This window comes from Rhinoderma darwinii, chromosome 2 (genome assembly GCF_050947455.1).
Source record: "Rhinoderma darwinii isolate aRhiDar2 chromosome 2, aRhiDar2.hap1, whole genome shotgun sequence".
Lineage (NCBI taxonomy): Eukaryota > Metazoa > Chordata > Amphibia > Anura > Rhinodermatidae > Rhinoderma > Rhinoderma darwinii.
The window spans coordinates 91,958,983-91,984,740 of record NC_134688.1 but is presented as its reverse complement, the minus strand read 5'-3'; positions in this window follow the sequence as shown (position 1 = coordinate 91,984,740).

Here is a 25,758-nt window from a genome sequence, read left to right as displayed (position 1 = left end):
GTAAGCAACCCACTAAATCTGCCAAACCCGCTCCGTCGCGTCCGCCCGCGCCACTACCAGCCCCCGATGCAATGCTAGCAGCCCCCCCGCCGACACCCGACATAAAAATCGCTGGATAAGACAATGATGGAGTTATACACTCACCGGGCTGCACAGGCGCTGTGTTCCCGTCAGCCGGACCATCCTGACCTCGACGATACACGTCCAGTTCACCTTCCTCCAGTTCTTCTCTCGCCGACGACTGTCCCTCCCAACGACCTCTTCGGAACGGGGATGAGGACGCGCTGACCAATGGGCCGGCAACCTGCCGCCCGACCGCCGGGACCCAGACTTCCGACCGGACCTGTTGCCTCGACGTCGCTGCAGCTCTAGGCGTCCGTCTAGACGATCCTGACGAAGCCTGCCCCCTGGCCGGAACATCACCATGCGGGGCGGCCGTACCTTGTTCTCCACGTCTTCCATCTGATGGGGGAGGGGTGACAGGGAGCCCAGCCTGCGACTCCCTGCTTACCGCCGGACCCCGTCGCTGCCTGGGATTCCTGCCAGGACGCAGGGCCTGGGAAGGGGCGGTCCTCCCAGCTGCCTGGCCTGCAGCGTCCGGGATCGGGCTCCCTCTGCGACGCCGTGTCCGCGGGACTACCTCCGGACTGAGGCGCTCTGGAGGTCGGGACCGCCGAGAGGGACGGGTCGACCCAGCCTGCATCGCCGTCACCCCTGGCACCGCTCTCTGCCTGCCCAGCGCAGGAGCGGTTGTTGCCGACTCCCCCCCGCCGCCATAGCCATGCTCGTAAGGGGGCCGGGGGAGGGGAGCCTGTCCCTTTCAACAGACCCCGAACGCCGTGCCCGACGTGGCGAAACGGCGTCCGGGATCCTCGTTATTGCAGCCACGGTCTCCTCTAGCCATCCGGGACCGTGGTGCACAGCAGCGGCCCGCAGCCGCTCTAACATAATGGCTTCTGCCATTTCTAAAAACCGGGCAACGGGGAGCTTGCTTACTCTATGTTACTCCTCCCGCTGCTTCCGGCTCAATGCCGAGAAACAGCGGGAAGCGCAGTAACAGCCCCCCCCGTCCCCCTTAACTCCTCCCCGTCCCTCCTTCAGCTCCTTCCAACCCAACTTTCCCTCACCTCATTAACCCTTTCCCTACCAGGACGGTCATGCCGGCTTCCCTTAACCCTGCGGCTGCGTCCAGCCTCTTCTTTATGCAGGGTACCCATGCATGTGCAGTCACTTCTCCTCTGCATTGTATATTGAGGCTGACAAGTGCCCATCTGTAAGCATCTGTGCTGACCATTGCCCATCACTATGTTATGGAAGTGAACAAAATGTAAGTAGTTTTAAGGTAAGCTTGTATTTCCAATTTCTTACCATGTGGCATTGTGCCTTTATATATTTATGTAACACCATCGCACTGCGTTGGTTGGTGTACTACCTCTCCTAGCAGTCACCGCTACCAGGTTATATTTGGTACACACTGCACGGTTCCTGGATCTCCACGCTGCCGTGCACATGAACTTCCTTCTGCTGCTGGTTTTGCTGGGTCTGTCCATAGGGCAGGCATGCGCTCACTTCCTATATCTTATATGGCCAGCTCTCCGCTACCAGTCTGAATCCAGCTCTCCGCTACCAGTCTGTATCCAGCTCTCCACTACCAGTCTGTATCCAGCTCTCCGCTACCAGTCTGTATCCAGCTCTCCGCTACCAGTCTGTATCCAGCTCTCCACTACCAGTCTGTATCCAGCTCTCCGCTACCAGTCTGTATCCAGCTCTCCGCTACCAGTCTGTACCCAGCTCTCTGCTACCAGCCTGTATCCAGCTCTCCGCTATCAGTCTGTATCCAGCTCTCCGCTACCAGTCTGTATCCAGCTCTCCGCTTCCAGTCTGTATCCGGCTCTCAGTTATCAGCCTGCATCAAGCTACCCACTATGGCCTGTGTCCTGTTATTCACTGCCAGCCGCTACTGTCACAGGTGGAGTAGACCAGTGGGTCCACAACCCGCTGGTCGGAACAATTTACACTGCTAATAACTCCAGTGCTGTAACTAACATAGAGGCAGGGCATGCGACTGCTTTGAAGCCTGGCACTGAAAAGCTTTCCATGCTTACCATAACAATGACCATTAAAAGGAGCTCACTGCACGTAGATTAACAGCTCTTATTGAGTTCAGTATTAGATATAAAAATCCATATGCAGTTGGCTCCCTCTAGTGATGACCGCATGCAGCCAGAATTATATAATTGAGTCCGAAAAACAGAGCTCGTCTATATAGATATACGTATTATGAAGTCAATCAGAAAATAATTTAAAGAAATAATATGCAACATAAAAAAATATAAATGCATTCTGTGACTGTATAAAGTATTCAATACACCTTCAATATAAATAATAATATAGATAACAAAATACAAATGAGTTGATGAAACTAAAATTTAATTGCCACCTAAAATAATCAAAGAAAACTTGCACAAAATACGCTACCAAGATAAACATCTGACTTGAATTTGTATGAGATTTCAGTGATGAAAATTATCTCATGTGCAGACATCAATGTGAGTGAACACCGGGTAAGTAGTGAGGCTGCGCATTTACCACACTCTTACCACACACTGTCTTCACATGCATTCCCTTATCACCATATGCTGAGCGGCTGTGCACACCTGGAGGATGCGACCCAAGTCATCAGATAAGAAAGTCCCATCTACTTGGCACAGAGCAGCTGCTGTGGTTGGGATGCCTGTTACAAACACAAGACTTCAAATACATTTAGAGGGTGCAGTTGGAAGAGTACATACCATTTTTCAATGTAATTAAAGCAAGGTCACACTGGGATAATGTGGTGTTTTATTAAAATTGAAATTTTAATAATGCGATGCTTTCCGTTTGGACTTTTGTTCATCCATTCCTCTGACGGAAGAGAGCTAAACGGAACTTAACGGTAGTGTAAATTTAGCCTAACGTGTTTGCTGGATTACTGTGCAAACCAAGAGATGGTAAACAGCAATAACCCTACTGTGTTCACTGTAAAAGTATCCACTAGGTGGAGCTCAAGTTCAAAAAACAGATTACCTGTGGCCATCTGGTAAAGAATTTCAGAAATTCCAGAACAATGATATATTTAGATTTCTGCATTACAACCCAGTGGAGGAAGCCAATTTTTTTTTTTTTTGTCTTTTCAAATACCCAAATGGAATCTAAGCAGAGCAATAACTTATTAATAGTAAGATTTTTCTCCCTGGAGATGCATTGAATAGTAGTACATTGCAGATTAAGTTGATGTATTTTCATGTGAATACCTCGTGCAGCAGTAATTTGCAATAATTAACGTAAAGCTTCATATTGGAGACACTTTAAAAAATATTGTAGAACAGAAATAGAATACAATTGTTTAAATTACAAACAGATAAAACTATTTTATTATTGGAAATATTTGTTGTCCTAGCAGCATTCTAAGGCCTGGGCTCCACGGCAATATTGCCGTACAGTCTGATCGTTGTAGATCGCAGTGGGATATACAATATTTCACTTGTAATGAATATAAGTTTATTAGACTAGATTCAGGGCAAGAAGAAATTAAAGAATTGAAATGTTCTTGCTGATAAAATTACTTTTATTATTACAACACTTTATGAGGGAATTATTAATTAATTTGTTCTCACCGATCTTTGAAGAGTCTCCAATGAGGATTTTATACACTCCTGCGAATAGCCCTATAGATTACGGAACGAAAAAGAGGACATAATTCTGATGAAAAATACGCTAGTGTGAAAGCGGCTTGAGGCTGGTATCAGATGGCCGTAACTGGGCCACATTTTAGAATTTGTATTACACCCGTGATACCTAGAAATGTTTGAAAATATAGCACACGGTGAGAAAATAACAGAATACTTTTTAATCCCTCTGGTCTATTTTTCTATGTTTAGCTTTAATCTAGAAACTGCATGTAGCTAAATGAAAAATGCTTGGAGGATACAACATTCTGATTTGCAAACATGGTAGCCTGGCTGGCAGCATTTATTGGCCTTGTTCACACAGTGCAGATTTGATGCAAATTTTGCATTCATTTTTTTCACCAAGAACAGAAACGGAACCTAAACAGAAGAAATATATAAAGGAAGGCCTTAAAGTGTCTTCCCTCTTAGACTCAATACTAGTTTTGGCTTTAAAAAAACATGCAAAATCTGCAGCAAATCTTCACTGTGTGAACAAGGCCTAAGAAAATGTACAATAATGTGTATTAATAATTGACAACTATGATCTAGTTGACACAAGTTGTTAAAGGGAATGTGTCGCTAGAAATGTTTAAATTTTTTTATTTTAGTTAAACAATCATTTTTTGAGTGATTACACATTTTAGTTTTTTAATTTTTTCACAAGTTAGGAAATATTATAAATTAGATTCTAATTTATAACATTTCCATGTGCTGGTCACTAGATGGAGCAGTTCCCAAAATTGCAGCATGGTCAATGTGGTAAAGCAACCTCATTGCTTTATGCTGCAAATTTGGGATAGACATACTCGCTCTAGTGTCCTCACACAATCCCCCCTCCCTTATTCTGGCTAGTGCCAGGAGAAGGAGGGGGTTGAATCTTCAAACCTCCTACACTGTGTGCCACCATTTTCTGAGCGAATGCACAGTGTAGGAGGATTAGATACAGTGCTAAGCAGACAGTATAACACTAACATACACGAACATAATACACACATCACGTACACAAACATAACTTACCTGCTCCTGCCGCCGCTGCCGCCTCCGCTCCTATTCCTTGCGCCTTCTCTTCCTTGAACATATGGCCTGAAGCCGCGGCCGGAAGTCGTCATCTGACTGTCCGGCAGTTGCTTCCGGTCCACATGAAAATGGCGCCGGATTTCGCTCTGCTAACGGCGTACGCTGCAGTGAATGGAACGGATCCCGTTCGCATTCTCTATGGGGATGTATGTGCCGTATTCCCTCTCTGTATGTGTCGTTAATCGACACATACAGAGATGAAAAAAAAATGGCAGCCCCCATAGAGAAGTAAAAGTAAGAAAAAAAATAAGTAGAACACAAATAAATAAAATTTATTTTAATATCACACTAAAAGCAATATTATAAAAAAAAATTTCATGACACCTTCCCTTTAAAGTTTGTACAAAATATAAAATTAGACTTTGTATTTGTGGCCCACCTAAGTGTAGGGGCCCAGTAACATCTATTTATACACCACTGTTCTCAGCTGAGTTAATCACATATATTGACACCAATATTAGGGACGTAGCTAGGGGGGGGGGGGGTTAGGCGGGCACGGCAGGGCATTTTCACCTTGGTGCAACTAGGATGGAAGAAGGGAGGGCACCACTGGTAAAGTCTGCAAAAACAGGTGTTTCTTTCTAATTCTCCCGGATCATTGCATTTCACATGCGCCAAAAGGGACATGCGCAGTGCAAAGGGAAGAGTACGCGGCCGAGGCCATATTTTCAATCTGAAAATATGCAGGCCATGGCAAAGTAAGTAAGTTTGAGTGAGGTCGGTGCCGGGAGTGGACCACTTCAGTCACCTGACCTGAGTTACCTGACCTCACGTCAGTGATGTGAGGTCAGGTGACTGACTGAGGTCAGGTGACTGGACTGGGCCGTGTGTGGCATTATCTACAAGAGGGGGGCTGTGTGTGGCGCTATCTACAGGGGGCTATGTGTGGCCTCTTTAATTAATTTTTTTAAATTATTGTTATATAACTATATCGCTTTCAATATGTACAAATAGTTTTATGCTCAAGTTACATTAAAAAAAATTGAAAAAAAATTACACCTCAATGCTTGATAGAGAAAGCAAACATGTCGAGGGGAGAGATGTCGGGAAAGAAATGGGGAGAGCGCCAATCTTAATTTTTGCCTCGGGAGCAGGAGAACCTAGCTACACCTCTGCCAATATACATGCTAGCCCGGACAGGTGGACGAGCTGAATAATCATCAGTCCTGTAAGGTGGGCTAAGGTGGTGTATTGCCCCCTGTGCAAGTGTGTCACGCCAAAATAATATAAAGAAGGAGGATTGTTGCAAACTCAACTTTACTATGCTGGAGTTCTCAGCACAACCAGCCACAGCAGGAAAACATACAAAGGTCACTTCTCAATTTGAGAGGAACAAGTCTTAGACACAATTCAGGCAGGTAGATAATGGCTGGCTTGGCTTGCTTGCTCTTGTACTTGTGGGAAGAATCCTGCCCGTACCCACCACTGCTCACACAACTCTTGCACACAATCACTGGGAGGCTCCTGCCCGTCACCCGCAACTCACTTCAGCACCACAGACTCTACAACGATGCTGTATCCACAATAAACAGTCACAATGTTACAGTACATTACAACATTAGCACAATATACTTCTTAAAGTGATATCATCTACTGGGGGAACACACAGTCAAAGGCATAGAATAAATAGATATAAGTGCATTAGACATACAGTAAGTGCAGCTGGCCAGACTGGCCACTCCTAATACTGTACCGTACGCCACATAGGATAAAAACCAGCACAGTAACGTGGCACCATATTCTGCAGCGCTGTGCACAAATTATAACCACTCATACCAGTTCCTGTGCATTTATCCCTCCATCCCTTACACACAAAAAACAGGGTCAGTTTGTTGGAAAGCTAAGCGACAGCAGCGTAGCTAGCGGGGGGGGGGGGGCAGTGGCCCGGTCCCCCAGCCGTGGCCCGGTCCCCCAGCAGTGGTGTGATCCAGTTTCAACTGTATCTGCGTCCTCAGGGCACAGATGCAGTTGAATTCAATGCTTGAGCACGGAGCGGGCAGAGCGAGCGGCGTTCCCTATGCTGGTATAAGTGAAACTGACAAACAAATAAGACAGAGACAGTACGAAATAACAAAGGTTCACTTGGGAAGTACACGGAGGGAGAGGCAGGGCAATTGCGCCGCGGACAAGTCTGGGCGCAAAAGGCGGAGTCAGGCAGGCAGGGTCAAACCGGGAGAGTGCAGAAAAAACAAAAGTCAGGAGTCCAGCCGAGGTCAGGTCACAAGAAGTCAAAAAGCAAGTCGCTCAGGGGAGTCTGAAACAAGGGAAAGCACCAGGCAAGGAAACTCTAATTACAGACAAATGCCAACTATCCCATGCTGAACTAAAGGAGAGGGCGGGAGGTCAGGAACATCAGCCAGGCTTTGATTGGCCTGACGCTCCTGAGCTCCTATTGGCTGCAGACTGCCTCAGTCTGCCAGGCCAGGCGACGCCCGAGCGAGTAACTCTCGATGTCCTGGAGACCGAGGGAGCCGCAGGCAGAGAGTATGTGACAGCCAGCGACTTAGTCGCGCCTGTTTGTGCAGAGCCACAGACTGCACAGAGCGGAGTTGCAGAGGAATCTCCTACACTCATCATGGGAACGGGAATAGGTAAATATTTATTTGATTATTTTTTTATTAGGCACTATTGTAAAGGATCTGCCAGGCACAACTTCTGTGTATACGCCCATAGGTAATCAGTCTGAACCTGAGTCTATGTCTCTGAGACTGACTCCATCTTCCACCACTCAGGATGGCAGGCTTAGGAGTTGGAGAGCCTATCGCAGCCTGGCCAGACGGAGCTAGCTCCCGCCCTCTGTCTATTTATACCTGCCTTTCCTGTTCCTCCTTTGCTTGTGATTCTTCTCGTGTGGTTTCCTGGCCCAGCTACAGCTTCTAACTATTTGACCCTGCTCCATACTGACCCTGGCTTACTGACTACTCTCCTGCTCTGCGTTTGGTACCTCGTGCACTCCTGGTTTGACGCGGCTCGTTCACCACTCTTGTTGCTCACGGTGTTGCCGTGGGCAACTGCCCCATTTCCCTTAGCTTTGTGTACCCTTGTCTGTTTGTCTCGTGCACTTACTGAGCGTAGGGACCGTCGCCCAGTTGTACCCCGTCGCCTAGATCGGGTCGTTGCAAGTAGAGAGGGACAGAGTGGTGGGTAGATTAGGGCTCACTTGTCCGTTTCCCTACCCCCATCATTACATAATCACAAGCCCATATACCTAGTCTACCCTGGTCCCTGACACTACTATGGACCCCCTTGAGACCCTAGCCCAGCAAATGCAGGGTCTCTCCCTACAGGTCCAGGCCCTGGCTCAGAGGATCAACCAGCCTGATGCTACCATGGTAGTGCCCCTCACCTCACCTCTTGAACCCCACCTCAAGTTGCCTGACCGGTTCTCAGGGGAACGGAGGACTTTTCTCTCCTTTCGGGAGAGTTGTAGGCTCTACTTTCGCTTAAAGCCTCACTCCTCAGGTTCTGGGAGCCAGCGGGTGGGTATAATTATGTCCAGGCTCCAGGAAGGGCCCAAAGAGTGGGCCTTCTCCTTGGCTCCTGATGCCCCTGAACTTTCCTCCTTTGATCGTTTCTTTTCTGCTCTCGGACTCATTTATGACGAGACAGACAGGACTGCCTTTGCCGAGAGTCAGCTGGTGACCTTACGTCAGGGTAAGAGACCCGTTGAGGAGTATTGTTCTGACTTTAGGAAGTGGTGCGTAGCTTCTCGGTGGAATGACGCTGCCTTAAGGTGCCAGTTTAGGTTGGGTCTGTCGAACGCCCTGAAAGACCTGCTAGTTAGCTATCCTACTTCTGACTCCCTAGACCAGGTTATGGCTTTAGCGGTATGACTTGACCGACGTCTCAGGGAACGACAACTTGAACGTTTTTGTGTTTTCCCCTCTGACTCCCCCATGATGCCTCCCGAGGTCCCGTTGCTTCGCTCTTCCACGGAAGACTCGGAGGTACCTATGCAACTCGGGGCCTCCATGTCCCCCCGACAACGTAGAGAGTTCCGCAGGAAGAATGGTCTCTGCTTCTATTGTGGGGATGACAAGCATCAAGTGAACACCTGTCCTAGGCGTAAGAATAAGCAGCCGGAAAATCTTCCGCGCCTAAGTGATCATCGGGGAGGTCACTTGGGCGCACAGGTATTTCCCGTAAATATGAAACGTAATAAAATCTTGCTTCCCTTTCAGGTCTCTTTTGGTGGTAGGTCTGCTACCGGCAGTGCCTTCATGGATTCAGGGTCTTCTGCTAATATCATGTCTGTGGAATTTGCTATGTCTCTAGCCATGCCTTTGATTGATTTGCCTAAACCTGTCCCGGTAGTGGGTATCGACTCCACTCCTCTTGCTAATGGTTATTTTACACAGCATACCCCTGTTTTTGAACTCCTTGTTGGCTCCATGCATTTGGAGCAGTGCTCTGTACTGTTGATGCAGGGATTATCGTCCGATTTGGTTTTAGGCCTTCCCTGGTTGCAGTTGCATAATCCCACGTTTGACTGGAATACTGGGGAGCTTACCAAATGGGGTAATGAATGCTTGACGTCATGTTTTTCTGTTAATTCTATTTCTCCCCCTGAGGAGGTGAACACGCTACCTGAGTTTGTTCAGGACTTCGCTGATGTTTTCTCTAAGGAGGCCTCCGAAGTGTTACCTCCTCATAGAGAATACGATTGCGCTATCGAATTGGTACCAGGAGCTAAGCTTCCTAAGGGTAGGATATTTAACCTTTCTTGTCCCGAACGTGAAGCCATGAGAGAGTATATCCAGGAATGCCTGGCCAAGGGTTACATTCATCCCTCTACTTCTCCTGTAGGTGCTGGCTTCTTCTTCGTAGGGAAGAAGGATGGTGGTCTTAGGCCATGCGTTGACTACCGTAACTTGAGTAAGGTCACTGTTAGGAACCAGTATCCCCTTCCTTTGATTCCTGATCTCTTTAATCAGGTTCAGGGGGCCCAATGGTTCCCTAAGTTTGATCTACGGGGGGCGTATAACCTTATCCGCATCAAAGAGGGGGATGAGTGGAAGACTGCGTTTAACACGCCCGAAGGTCATTTCGAATACCTCGTCATGCCCTTTGGGATGTGTAATGCTCCTGCGGTCTTCCAGAATTTCATAAATGAGATTTTAAGAGATTACCTGGGGGTATTTCTTGTAGTGTACCTTGATGACATACTGGTGTTTTCCAAGGACTTGTCCTCCCACATTGAGCATGTCCGGAAGGTGCTCCAGGTCCTTCGGGAAAAGAAACTGTTTGCGAAAACCGAAAAATGTGTGTTTGGGGTACAGGAGATACCATTTTTGGGTCAAATCCTCACTCCTCATGAATTCCGCATGGACCCCGCCAAGGTCCAGGCCGTGGCGGAATGGGTCCAACCTGCCTCCCTGAAGGCGTTACAGTGTTTCTTGGGCTTCGCTAATTATTACAGGAGATTTATTGCTAACTTCCTGGTCATCGCTAAGCCTCTTACGGACCTCACTCGCAAAGGTGCTGATCTCCTCCACTGGCCTCCTGAGGCTGTCCAGGCTTTTGAGGTCCTTAAGGAGTGCTTTATCTTGGCCCCGGTGCTGGTTCAGCCCAACCAAACGGAGCCATTTATCGTGGAAGTTGACGCATCCGAGGTGGGAGTGGGGGCTGTCTTGTCCCAGGGTACCAGGTCCCTCACCCATCTCCGTCCCTGTGCCTACTTCTCCAGGAAGTTTTCGCCCACTGAGAGTAACTATGATATTGGCAACCGCGAACTCTTAGCCATTAAATGGGCATTTGAAGAGTGGCGTCACTTCCTGGAGGGGGCTAGGCACCAGGTAACGGTCCTTACCGACCACAAGAATCTGGTTTTCCTAGAATCTGCCCGGAGGCTAAACCCGAGACAAGCTCGATGGGCGCTATTTTTTTTACCAGATTCAACTTTTTGGTTACCTATAGGGCTGGGTCTAAAAATATTAAGGCTGATGCACTGTCGCGTAGCTTCATGGCCAGCCCTCCTTCGGAGGAAGATCCTGCTTGTATTTTGCCTCCTGGTATAATCATTTCTTCTATTGATTCTTATTTAGTCTCTGAAATTGCGGCTGATCAAGGTTCAGCTCCCGGGAACCTTCCTGAGGACAAGCTGTTTGTTCCCCTGCAATTCCGGCTAAGGGTACTTAGGGAAAATCATGACTCCGCACTATCTGGTCATCCAGGCGTCCTGGGTACCAAACACCTCATTGCCAGAAACTATTGGTGGCCTGGGTTGCCTAAAGACGTTAAGGCCTACGTCGCCGCATGTGAGGTTTGTGCTAGGTCCAAGACTCCCAGGTCCCGACCAGCGGGCTTACTACGTTCTTTGCCCATTCCCCAGAGACCTTGGACCCATATCTCCATGGATTTTATCACCTATTTGCCTCCATCTCAAGGCAAGTCGGTGGTGTGGGTTGTAGTAGACCGCTTCAGTAAGATGTGTCACTTTGTGCCCCTCAAACTACCCAATGCCAAGACGTTAGCTACCTTGTTTGTCAAACACATCCTGCGTCTCCATGGGGTCCCTGTCAATATTGTTTCGGACAGAGGGGTACAATTTGTTTCATTGTTTTGGAGAGCCTTCTGTAAAAAGTTGGAGATTGATCTGTCCTTCTCCTCTGCCTTCCATCCTGAAACTAATGGCCAAACTGAGAGGACTAATCAATCTCTAGAACAATATTTAAGGTGTTTTATCTCTTACTGTCAATATGATTGGGTCTCATTCATTCCCCTCGCCGAATTTTCCCTTAATAACCGGGTCAGTAACTCGTCAGGGGTCTCCCCCTTTTTCTGTAATTTTGGGTTTAATCCACGGTTCTCCTCCGTTTCACCTGGTAGTTCCAACAATCCCGAGGTAGAGGTCGTTCATCGGGAACTGTGCACAGTCTGGGCCCAGGTTCAGAAGAACCTAGAGGCGCCCCAGAGCGTACAAAAAACTCAGGCTGATAGAAGACATTCTGCTAACCCCTTGTTTATGGTCGGGGATCTGGTGTGGTTATCGTCTAGGAACTTGCGCCTTAAGGCCCCGTCCAAGAAGTTTGCTCCCTGGTTTATTGGGCCGTATAAGTTCATTGAAGTCCTCAATCCTTCCGACTGGAGTTGCCCCCATCTTTTCGAATACACGACGTGTTTCATGCCTCCCTCCTTAAACGCTGCTCCCCATCCTTGACTTCCTCGAGGAAACCTCCTGTTCCCGTTCTCACCCCTGAGGGGGTGGAATTCGAGGTGGCCAAGATTGTGGACAGCAAGATGGTCCAAGGCTCCCTCCAGTACTTGGTCCATTGGAGAGGATACGGGCCTGAGGAGAGGACTTGGGTACCCGCCCGGGATGTTCACGCTGGGGTATTGGTCAGGAAGTTCCACCTTCGTTTCCCCATTAAACCAGGTCCACTTAGAAAGGGTCCGGTGGCCCCTCATAAAAGGGGGGGGTACTGTAAAGGATCTGCCAGGCACAACTTCTGTGTATACGCCCATAGGTAATCAGTCTGCACCTGAGTCTATGTCTCTGAGACTGACTCCATCTTCCACCACTCAGGATGGCAGGCTTAGGAGTGGGAGAGCCTATCGCAGCCTGGCCAGACGGAGCTAGCTCCCGCCCTCTGTCTATTTATACCTGCCTTTCCTGTTCCTCCTTTGCTTGTGATTCTTCTCATGTGGTTTCCTGGCCCAGCTACAGCTTCTAACTATTTGATCCTGCTCCATACTGACCCTGGCTTACTGACTACTCTCCTGCTCTGCGTTTGGTACCTCGTGCACTCCTGGTTTGACGTGGCTCGTTCACCACTCTTGTTGCTCACGGTGTTGCCGTGGGCAACTGCCCCATTTCCCTTAGCTTTGTGTACCCTTGTCTGTTTGTCTCGTGCACTTACTGAGCGTAGGGACCGTCGCCCAGTTGTACCCCGTCGCCTAGGGCGGGTCGTTGCAAGTAGGCAGGGACAGAGTGGCGGGTAGATTAGGGCTCACTTGTCCGTTTCCCTACCCCCATCATTACAACTATACTGTGTGATGGCAGCTAAAAGGGCATTATACTGGGTATGGGGGGGCTGCAATAGGGAATTTTACTCTATTTGGGCAGCTTTGGAGGCATTATACTGTATGGCGGTATTATACAGTATGAGGGCAGCTACACCATGTTCCAAATTATTATGCACATTGGATTTAAGTGTCATAAGCATTTAATTATTCGTTTTTCAATTAAACTCATGGATGGTATTGTGTCTTAGGGCTCTTTGGATCATTGTAATCAATCTCAGACACCTGTGATAATTAGTTTGCCAGGTGTGCCCAATCAAAGGAAAACTACTTAAAGGGAATGTGTTGCCAGAAAAACATGTTTTTTTTTTTTTAATTAAACATTTAGTGTGTGGGTGATTAAACATTGTTCAAATTTTTTTTATTTTTTTCACGAGTCAGGAAATATTATAAATTAATTCTAATTTATAATATTACCCATTTCTGGTCACTAGATGGAGCTATTCCCAAAATTGCAGCATTGCAAAATTGGGTAAAAAGCCCTCGCTCTAGTGAGCTCTCAGCATCCCCCCCTCCTTTATCCTGGCTAGTGCCGGGATAAACGAGGGGTTTGAACGGTGTAACCTCCTACACTGTGTGTCGCCATTTTTTGAGCTAACACACAGTGTAGTAGGTTTACATACAGTAGTAAACGTACACAAACACGAACATACATATAAATCTCTTACCTGCTCCTGCCGCCGCGGCTCCCTCCGGCCCGTCCGCTCCGTCTGCTGCCGCTGGTCCAAGTGCACAAGTCCGGAAGCCGCGACCGGAAGTAGTAATATTACTGTCCGGCCGCGACTTCCGGTCCACAGGAAAATGGCGCCGGACGGCGACAATTTCAAATTGGACTGTGTGGGAGCGGCGCATGCGCAGTTCCCACACAGACGCCGTACACACAAGTGAATGGGACGGGAGCCGTTCGCAGTCCCTATGGGACTGTGGCTGCCGTATTCCATGTCTGTATGTGTCGTTAATCGACACATACAGAAATGGAACAAAAAATGGCAGCCCCCATAGGGAAGAAAAAGTGTAAAAATAAGAAAAAGTAAAACACAAACACACAAATAAATATAAACGTTTTTAATAAAGCACTAACATCTTTAACATATAAAAAAATAATTTGTGATGACACTGTTCCTTTAAGAAGGACGTTCCACAATATTAAGCAGGCCACAGGTTTCAAGCAATATGGGAAAGAAAAAGGATCTCTCTGCTGCCGAAAAGCGTGAAATAGTGCAATACCTTGGACAAGGTATGAAAACATTGGATATTTCAAGAAATCTTAGGCGTGATCATTGTACTGTAAAAAGATTTGTGGCTGATTCAGAGCACAGACGGGTTCGTTCAGATAAAGGCATAATGAGGAAGGTTTCTGCCAGACAAATTAATCGGATTAGGAGAGCAGCTGCTAAATTGCCATTGCAAAGCAGCAAACAGGTATTTGAAGCCGCTGGTGCCGCTGGAGTCCCGCGAACCTCAAGGTGTAGGATCCTCCAGAGGTTTGCAAGTGTGCATAAAGCTATTATTCGGCCACCCCTAAGCAATGCTCACAAGGAGAAACGGTTGCAGTGTGCTCAGAAATACATGAAGACTAATTTTCAAACCGTGTTGTTTACAGATGAGTGCCGTGCAACCCTGGATGGTCCAGATGGATGGAGTAGTGGATGGTTGGTGAATGGCCACTATGTCCCAACAAGGCTGCGACGTCAGCAAGGAGGTGGCAGAGTCATGTTTTGGGCTGGAATTATGGGGAGAGAGCTGGTAGGCCCCTTAGGGTCCCTGACGGTGTGAAAATGACCTCTGCAAAGTACATAGAGTTTATGACTGACCACTTTATTTCTGAGCCCACTGCAACCGTTTCTGCTTGTGAGCATTGTTTAGGGGTGGCCGAATAATAGCTTTATGCACACTTGCAAACCTCTGGAGGATCCTACACCTTGATGTTCGCGGGACTCCAGAGGCACCAGCGGCTTCAAATACCTGTTTGCTGCTTTGCAATGGCATTTTAGCAGCTGGTCTCCTAATCCTATTAATTTGTCTTGCAGAAACCTTCCTCATTATGCCTTTATCTGAACTAACCCGTCTGTGCTCTGAATCAGCCACAAATCTTTTCACAGTACGATGATCACGCTTAAGTTTTCTTGAAATATCCAATGTTTTCATACCTTGTCCAAGGTATTGCACTATTTCACGCTTTTCGGCAGCAGAGAGATCCTTTTTCTTTCCCATATTGTTTGAAACCTGTGGCCTGCTTAATAATGTGGAACGTCCTTCTTAAGTAGTTTTCCTTTGATTGGGCACACCTGGCAAACTAATTATCACAGGTGTCTGAGATTGATTACAATGATCCAAAGAGCCCTAAGACACAATGCCATCCATGAGTTTAATTGAAAAACTAATAATTAAATGTTTATGACACTTAAATCCAATGTGCAGAATAATTTGGAACACGGTGTACTGTATGAGGGCAGCTATGGAGGCATTATACTATGTGAGGGCAGCTATTGGGGCAATATACTATATGGGGCATTATACTGTATGAGGGCAACTATGGGGGCATTATACTGTATGGGGCAGCTATGTGGGAAATATGCTATATGTGGGCAGCTATAGGGCAGTATACTGTGTGGGGGCAGCTATGGGGCATTATACTTTGGGGGGCAGCTATGGTGCAGTATACTGTGTGGGACAGCTATGAGGCATTATACTGTGTGGGGGCAGCTATGGGGGCAATATACTGTATGCGGGCAGCTATGGGGTGTTATACTGTATGTGGGCAGCTATGGGGGCATTATACTGTGTGAGAGGCACTATATTGGCATTATACTGTGTGGGGACAGCTATAGGGGCATTATACTGTGTGAGGGCAGCTATGGGAGCATTATTCTGTGGGGGGCAACCATAGGGGCATTATCCTGTGTGGGGGCAGCTATAGGGGCATTATACTATGTGGGGCCACTTAGGGGTCATTATACTGTATGGGGGCCACTATGGGGTCATTTTACTATGTGGGGGGCACTAAGGGGTCATTATATTATGTGGCGGTAGCTATGGGAGCATTATTTTGTGTGGGGGCAACCATAGGAGCATTAGCCTGTGTCAGGGCAGCTATAGGGGCATTATACTATGTGGAGCACACTAAGGAGTCATTATATTGTGTGGGGGGCCCACTGGGTTGGGGTCCACTCAGATGTCCCCCCCCCCATGCTAAACCCCTAGCTACGCTTCTGCTAAGTGACCTAGGCTTTTGTAGTGTACACGGATGGAGCTTACAAACTCCATGAAGATGTTGGCTCTTATCTGATTTGGAACCAGGACCTCAGTGCTGCAAGACTTCTGCTATGACTTATCACTGAGGCACTGAGCCATTACTATTTATTAATGTTTTTATGTGATTACCATTACATAATTATCTTTTTAAGTTGCCAATCTCTCAGGGTTGACCACTATCTATAAATTTACAGTACATAAAACTAGGGGACTTTAAACACAAAAGGGTCAATGCTTTTTAACATCTTGGTTCCTCAGGAACATTCCAGCACATGTATCCAATGCCCAGTTATGTCATATCCTGAGCAGTAAATCCTGAGGATTTGGCAGAACATGCCCGGTTCAACTTGTAGTCACTATACTCACACTTGATCACAACACTTAAGATCATTTGGTAGCCAAAAATGATTTTTAGATGCCTTTTTGCCCTAATGTAAAATGGTTAATTTGTCCATATTTCCTTGTTTTGTATTGTGATTGAACATTTTTAAAGTGATTATACGGCTTCTGAAAATTCTTTGCTAATGGATGAAAATGAGATAAATTAACAAAATAAGCAGTACTCACCTATCTTTTACCCCGGTGATCGAGTGCTGATGTTCTGGCGACACTCCAGGTAATTGTTTACATGCATGTAGCATGTGAACGTGGCAGCCAATCAGAGGGCTCAGCGGTCATGTTGTATTTCTGGCATTATGCCAGAAATACGATTCGTCACCCGAATCACCCCTTTAAAGTCTAAAAAAAAAAAGGACCTGAGATATACTTTAAGAGCAGCAGAGTATGGTGATAAGTCTATTGCACTATTAGCCCAAACGACACAAATAATATTATGCTGTTTGGCTAAAAGTCAAACAAAGAATACAGCGAAATCCTAGTTATGGGTTTGCTATATTCATGAGGAGAGCGCTCCTCCCGGCCTTCTGCCAACCCTCTTAGTAGTAGCGATTGATCGCTGCCGTATATACATGGGAGGAGCGCTCTCCTCATGAATACATAAAACTCATAACTATGGCTCCGCTATATTCTTTGTTACGCTCTATTAGCCAAACACCACAATATTTTTGTGCTGTTTAGGCCAACAGTGCGGCTGAGCTGTCCCTATAAAGTGGACAGCAGAGTTTGATGACAGTTCCTCACAGCTTAAGGCTAGATTCACACGGGCGTTGTGCATCTTGGACGTGAAAACCGTCAGTTTTTCACATCTGAGGTGCATCCGTGCTCTGCGCTGTGGGACGCGATATCACGCATCCCCCATAGATGAGAGTCTATGGTAGGATGTTTGAAGAGTGAAAAAATAGAACATGTCCTATTTTCTCACGGACCCTTCACATGGTCCGTTGAAACAATGGCCGTGTGCACGGCCACATTAAGTTATATACGTTCGTGTCAATAAGGCCTAACTAAGACACAAGAAAGGACCTGCTGAGACCTTTATCTGCCTCTCCTCTGAGTACTTAACACTTTCCCAATGAGTTTAGATATATGGTCCACTGTCAGTTTAGTATAATGTTACAGCTGCATTTAATATTTTCTCAGTCGCTATGGTTGTTATGAAGTGTGTGGGTTTTTCTCTATACACCTGCATTATTACAATGTGGAGGTTTTGAGACACAGAGGGTAAACACTCCATGTGCAGCTTTGATCCTCACTTCATGTGTTTTTTAAAGCTATCTCTCTAGAACATATTTTAGTTTATCAAGTGTCTCTCCTCCACACACAGATATCTCTCATTTGGAGGCAGAGGGATCTGTAATGTATCACTCAGCAGAGTATTACCCGGCCTACTGAAAGACTGGTTTACACTTTGCATAACTTTATTTTATCCCTTTACTGACCCCAAAAGCTTCTGCCCTTTCTGACTGGACCAAGTAGTTCATTTATTAACAGTGAACTGGAATGTCTTATTTTTTATTCTTTACTTTTAGGACACATAAGGCCGTTACTTGTTAACACTTGATTACTTGTTTCAGAATGCTGCGATACAGATTCATTGTTTGCTGCAGAAGCTCTTTTTGAAGAGAAAGGAAAGGAAAGTTTTCTGTCCACGATTATAATGAAATTCGCTGCTGAGCTGTTATAGTAAAATTATACCTACAGCATACCTCCCAACTTTTGAATTCGGAAAAGAGGGACATTTTAATCCACGCCCCTAACCACGCCCAATATCCCGCATAAACACATCAAATCACGGCCAGATCCTTCTTCAAATAACAAGATCATATTCTCACTGCGGATCTCTAGACTTAGGCCTCATGCACACTAACATATTTTTTCCCTCCCGTAAATACTGGCGTAAATATGGGTCCTTGGTCATACGTATTCGACCCGTATTGAACCAGTATTTACGGACCCGTGCCCGTAAATACGGGTCCGGTGTCACCAGTATTCCACCCGTATTTACGGGCACATTTTCGATGCAAAATTGCACTGCACTAATCGGCAGCCCCTTCTCTCTATCAGTGCAGGATAGAGAGAAGGAGCAGCCCTTTCCGAGGTAAAAGTAAAAGAAATTCATACTTACCCGGCCGTTGCCTTGGTGACGCGTCCCTCTCTTGACATCCAGCCCGACCTCCCTGGGTGACGCGGCAGTCCATGTGACCGCTGCAGCCTGTGATTGGCCAGTGATTGGCTGCAGCGGTCACATGGGCTGAAACGTCATCCCGGGAGGCCGGACTGGAGGAAGAAGCAGGGAGTTCTGGGTAAGTATGAACGTCTTTTTTTTTTTACAGGTTGATCGATATTGTGATCGTTAGTTTTTGTCCAGGGTGCTGAAAGAGTTACTGCCGATCGTTTAACTCTTTCAGCACCCTGGACAGTGACTATTTACTGACGTCGCCTAGCAACGCTCCCGTAATTACGGGTGCACACACGTAGTCACCCGTAATTACGGGAGCCCCATAGACTTCTATGGGCCTGCCCGTACAGTAATTACGGCCTGAAATAGGACATGTTCTATATTTTTCAACGGCACGGGCACCTTCCCGTAAACATACGGGGAGGTACCCGTGGCCAATAGAAGTCCATGGGCACGTAAAAACGGGCTGCAATTACGGCCCGTAATTACAGGCGTTTTTACGTTCGTGTGCATGGGGCCTTACAATTACAAAAAAAAACTATGGATATCACCAATATTATGGATCAGGTTATATAACATTTGGGTATAACATTTGCTCATCACGGCAGCTGCAGGACAAACCAAAAGGCTGAGAACAATGAAAGTTAAGAGGGAGACCCTGTGGTTGATGACTTTTCAATTGACAGGTAGCAGAGTTACATGATGGGAATTTCTTTTCCAGTTGTGTAACTCGGCTACCGGTCAATGGAAAAATTATCCACCAGAGCCGCCTTGTAGATAGCTCCACATACAGCCCCCTGTAGATCGCTCCAAACACAGCCCCCTGTAGATAGCTCCACACACAGCCCCCTGTAGATAGCTCCACACACAGCCCCCTGTAGATAGCTCTAAACACAGCCGCCTGTAGATAGCGCCACACACAGCCCCCCTGTAGATAGCGCCACACATAGCCTCCCTGTAGATAGCTCCACACACAGCCCCCCTTGTAGATAGCTCCACACACAGACCCCCTGTAGATAGCTCCACACACAGCCCCCTGTAGATAGCTCCACACACAGCCCCCTGTAGATAGCTCCACACACAGCCCCCTGTAGATAGTGCCACACACAGCCCCCCTGTAGATAGCATCACACACATCCCCCTGTAGATAGCTCCACACACAGTCCCCTGTAGATAGCGCCACACACAGCCCCCTGTAGATAGCTCCACACACAGCCCCCTGTAGATAGCTCCACACACAGCCCCCTGTAGATAGCTCCACACACAGCTCCACACACAGACCCCCTGTAGATAGCTCCACACCCAGCCCCCCTGTAGATAGCTCCACACACAGACCCGCTGTAGATAGCTCCACACCCAGCCCCCCTGTAGATAGCTCCACACACAGACCCCCTGTAGATAGCTCCACATACAGACCCTCTGTAGATAGCGCCACACACAGCCCCCTGTAGATAGCTCCACACACAGCCCCCTGTAGATAGCGCCACACACAGCCCCCCTGTAGATAGCACCACACACATCCCCCTATAGATAGCTCCACACAAAGCCCCCCTGTAGATAGTTCCACACACAGCCCCCCCTGTAGATAGCGTCAAACACAGCCCCCCTGTAGATAGCGCACCTGTAGAGTACTAAGTTATGTCTGTGTCCGGCTGCTGCTGCCCAGAGTCTCCTGAAAAAATCTCCTCCTGCCCCCATAGAAAGTAAATATCTTACCTACCTCTGTATTTTTTCCTCTTAACACTGCAGAATAGGATTGTATCACTATCAGCTCTACGGCTCTTATCTCCTGTCCTGTGTAACATGTGACAATAAACCTGTCTTCTCCCTCTGTTTACGCAGCACAGGAGATAAGAGCCGTTGTAGATCTGATAGTGATACAATCCTATGCTGCTGTGTAAACTAATACAGATGTGGGTAAGATTTTTGCTTTCTATGGGGGGTAGAGTTAGATGATAATGGGGAAGGGAGATGATAATGGGGACAGGGAGATGGCATTGGTTTGGGAGGGAAATTATGCTAGAGTGGGAAGGAGATAATAATGGAGGGAGGATGGCACTGGAGGAGGCATTATACTAGGGGGGTAATAATTGGGGGAAAAGAGATGATATCTGAAGGGAGGGGAGAAATTATACATGGGGAGGGGTAGAGGAAGGAGAGAGTATACCTGGGTAGGGGGAGAGAGCTTATACCCGAGGCATAGTTGGCAACAGTCCCGAATTTGCAGGGACTATCCTAAATCTACAGAGACAGTCCCGGCAAATTACTGTCCCAGACGTGTCCCAGCCACTGCCATATTCAATTGTATCTGCGTCCACAGGATGCAGATACAATTGAATACTATGGCAGAGCAGGAAACTATCAGCTTCCTGAACTGCCATTCACCCATCCAGGAGCGGAATCCCCAGCCAGAGAGTTGCCGACTCTGGCCGGGGAATCCTCTCCTAGAAGTAGCCCCTGAGATCACTGTCCATATATGGACAGTGAGGTCAGGGTCTCCTCCTGGACTGGAATCCCCTGTAGAGAGTGCCACACACACCCGACTGTAGATATTGGCACACACACCACTGTAGATTGCGCCGCACATACCCCCCTGTAGATAGCACTGCACATACCCCCTTTAGATAGCACCACACCCCCCTGTAGATAGTGCCACACACACACCCCCTGTAGATAGTGCCACACCCCCTGTAGATCGTGCCACATACCCTCCCTGTAGATAGTGCCACACCCCCCTGTAGATAGTGCCACACACCCCAGTAGATAGTGCCACACACACCCCTGTAGATAGCACCACACCCCCCTGTAGATAGCGCCATACCCCCCTGTAGAAAGTGCCACACACCCCCTGTAGATAGTGCCACCCTCCCTGTAGATAGTCCCACACTCCTCTGTAGATAGTCCCACATAGCCCTGTAGATTGTATCATCTGCCCTGTAGATAGCGCCCCACACATCCCCCTGTAGACAGTGCCACCCCCTGTAAATAGTGCCCCACACCCACCCCTGTAGATAGGTCCCCACACACCCACCTGTAGATAGCGCATTGCACAGCCCCATGTAGATAGTGCCACCCCCTGTAAATAGTGCCCCACACCCCCTGTAGATAGCTCCACCCACACCCCCTTGTAGATAGCGTCCCACACAGCCCCCCTGTAGATAGCTCCATGTACAGCCCCCTGTAGATAGTGCCCCACACAGCCCGCTGTAGATAGCGCACCACACAGCCCCCTGTAGATAGTGCCAGCCCCTGTAAATAGCGCTACACACCCCCTGTAGATAGCGCCACACACAGCCCCCTGTAGAGAGTACCACACACAGCCCCCTGTAGAGAGTGCCACACACAGCCCCCTGTAGAGAGTGCCACACACAGCCCCCTGTATATAGCGCCCCACACAGCCCCCTGTATATAGCGCCTCACACAGCCCCCTGTAGATAGCGCCACACACAGCCCCCTGTAGATAGCGCCACACAAACCCCCCTGTAGACAGCTCCACACACAGCCCCCTGCAGATAGCTCCACACACAGCCCTCCTGTAGATAGCTCCAAACACAGCCCCTGTAGTTAGCTCCACACAGCCCCCTGTAGATAGCTCCACACACAGACCCGCTGTAGATAGCTCCACACACAGCCCCCTATAGACAGCTCCACACACAGCCCCCTGTAGATAGCTCCACACACAGCCCCCTGTATATAGCACCCCACACAGCCCCCTGTATATAGCGCCCCACACAGCCCCCTGTAGATAGCGCCACACACAGCCCCCTGTAGATAGCGCCACACACAGCCCCCTGTAGATCGCACTACACTCAGCCCCCCTGTAGATAGCTCCACACACAGCCCCTCTGTAGATAGCGCCACACACAGCCCCCTGTAGATCGCACTACACTCAGCCCCCCTGTAGATAGCTCCACACACAGCCCCTCTGTAGATAGCTCCACACACAGCCCCCTGTAGATAGCTCCACACACAGCCCCCTGTAGATAGCTCCACACATAGCCCCCTGTAGATAGCTCCACACACAGCCCCCTGTAGATCGCTCCACACAGCCCCCTGTATATAGTGCCACCCCCTGTAAATAGCACTCCACATCCCCTGTACATAGCGCCACACACAGCCCCCTGTAGATAATAGTCTAAATGCTAAACTCTGACCACAGGTAGGGGTCTGGTGGAAAGGCGTCCGAATTACCTAACAGGTCTGGTCTAGGGTCTGAATTTTTTTCTGGTTTGGTGTCTTAATTAATTTTGCTGTGCGGTTTATACACAGATAACCTGTGTGCGGCATGTGAAGAGAATGCAAAAACATCATCCAGGCGTGCCCGTGGCGGTGGGAGATCTTACGGACTGCAGCAGCCAGAACTACATTTTGGTGAGTGACTCTCCTCCTGGACTGGAATCCCCTGTAGAGAGTGCCACACACACCCGACTGTAGATATTGGCACACACACCACTGTAGATTGCGCCGCACAAACCCCCCTGTAGATAGCACTGCACATACCCCCTTTAGATAGCACCACACCCCCCTGTAGATAGTGCCACACACACACCCCCTGTAGATAGTGCCACACCCCCCCTGTAGATCGTGCCACATACCCTCCCTGTAGATAGCGCCACACCCCCTGTTGATAGTGCCACTCACCCCAGTAGATAGTGCCACACACACCCCTGTAGATAGCACCACACCCCCCTGTAGATAGCGCCATACCCCCCTGTAGAAAGTGCCACACACCCCCTGTAGATAGTGCCACCCTCCCTGTAGATAGTCCCACACACCTCTGTAGATAGTCCCACATAGCCCTGTAGATTGTATCATCTGCCCTGTAGATAGCGCCCCACACATCCCCCTGTAGACAATGCCACCCCCTGTAAATAGTGCCCCACACCCACCCCTGTAGATAGGTCCCCACACACCCACCTGTAGATAGCGCATCACACAGCCCCATGTAGATAGTGCCACCCCCTGTAAATAGTGCCCCACACCCCCTGTAGATAGCTCCACCCACACCCCCTTGTAGATAGCGTCCCACACAGCCCCCCTGTAGATAGCTCCATGTACAGCCCCCTGTAGATAGTGCCCCACACAGCCCGCTGTAGATAGCGCACCACACAGCCCCCTGTAGATAGTGCCAGCCCCTGTAAATAGCGCTACACACCCCCTGTAGATTGCGCCACACACAGCCCCCTGTAGAGAGTACCACACACAGCCCCCTGTAGAGAGTGCCACACACAGCCCCCTGTAGAGAGTGCCACACACAGCCCCCTGTATATAGCACCTCACACAGCCCCCTGTATATAGCGCCTCACACAGCCCCCTGTAGATAGCGCCACACACAGCCCCCTGTAGATAGCGCCACACAAACCCCCCCTGTAGACAGCTCCACACACAGCCCCCTGCAGATAGCTCCACACACAGCCCTCCTGTAGATAGCTCCAAACATAGCCCCTGTAGTTAGCTCCACACAGCCCGCTGTAGATAGCTCCACACACAGACCCCCTGTAGATAGCTCCACACACAGCCCCCTATAGACAGCTCCACACACAGCCCCCTGTAGATAGCTCCACACACAGCCCCCCTGTAGACAGCTCCACACACAGCCTCCTGTATATAGCGCCCCACACAGCCCCCTGTATATAGCGCCCCACACAGCCCACTGTAGATAGCGCCACACACAGCCCCCTGTAGATAGCGCCATACAGACCCCCCCCTGTAGACAGCTCTACGCACAGCCCCCTGTAGAGAGCTCTACACACAGCCCCCCTGTAGATAGCGCCACACACAGCCCCCTGTAGATCGCACTACACTCAGCCCCCCTGTAGATAGCTCCACACACAGCCCCTCTGTAGATAGCGCCACACACAGCCCCCTGTAGATCGCACTACACTCAGCCCCCTGTAGATAGCTCCACACACAGCCCCTCTGTAGATAGCTCCACACACACAGCCCCCTGTAGATAGCTCCACACATAGCCCCCTGTAGATAGCTCCACACATAGCCCCCTGTAGATAGCTCCACACACAGCCCCCTGTAGATCGCTCCACACTCAGCCCCCCTGTAGATAGCTCCACACACAGCCACCTGTAGATAGCACTCCACACAGCCCCCTGTAGATAGTGCCACCCCCTGTAAATAGCACTCCACATCCCCTGTACATAGCGCCACACACAGCCCCCTGTAGATAAAAGTCTAAATGCTAAACTCTGACCACAGGTAGGGGTCTGGTGGAAAGGCGTCTGAATTACCTAACAGGTCTGGTCTAGGGTCTAAATTTTTTTCTGGTTTGGTGTCTTAATTAATTTTGCTGTGCGGTTTATACACAGATAACGTGTGTGCGGCATGTGAAGAGAATGCAAAAACATCATCCAGGCGTGCCCGTGGCGGTGGGAGATCTTACGGACTGCAGCAGCCAGAACTACATTTTGGTGAGTGACTCTGCTGTGCATAGGACTTCAGCAGCTTCAGTGCAATGATTTTTGTTTATTTTGCCCCCCCCCCTACACCCTGACAGATTCTTTGCACACACACACACACACACACACTGTTTCCCTTTTTGCCCGCTCACAGAACCACTCTCTCTTCCCTGTCACTCCACAGAGCCCCTGTGAGGTTGCGTCTCCCCCATGGCTACCACTGCTACTTTCAGTGCTACCAGCCCTGGCATTTAGTCTCTCCCATTTGCCCTCCAGCACCCACCTCCTATCTCTGCCCTGCTCCTCCAAAGAAACCTTGCTAGTTTTCTTTTTACTGTGCCCTACCTCCCGCCCCACATTTCACCCCCCCTCCTAATAATGAGGGGTGGTGGGGCCCCAGACTCATTGGCAGTATGGGGCACAGAAATTCCTGATGGCAGCCCTGTTCACACGGTTGTTTCAACAGAGCATGTGAAGGGTCCATGAGAAAATAGGATATGTCCTATTTTTTCACGCTTCACGCATCCCTCCCTAGACTCTAGTCTATGGGGATGCGTGATATCGCGTCCCGCAGCGCAGAGCACGGATGCACCTCTGGTGTGATGAGCGGCCGTTTTTTACGGCCGAGGTGCCTTAGGCCTCACACCTTAGGCCGTATTCACACGAGCGTTGCACATACCTGACGCGAAAAACGGCCGATTATCAT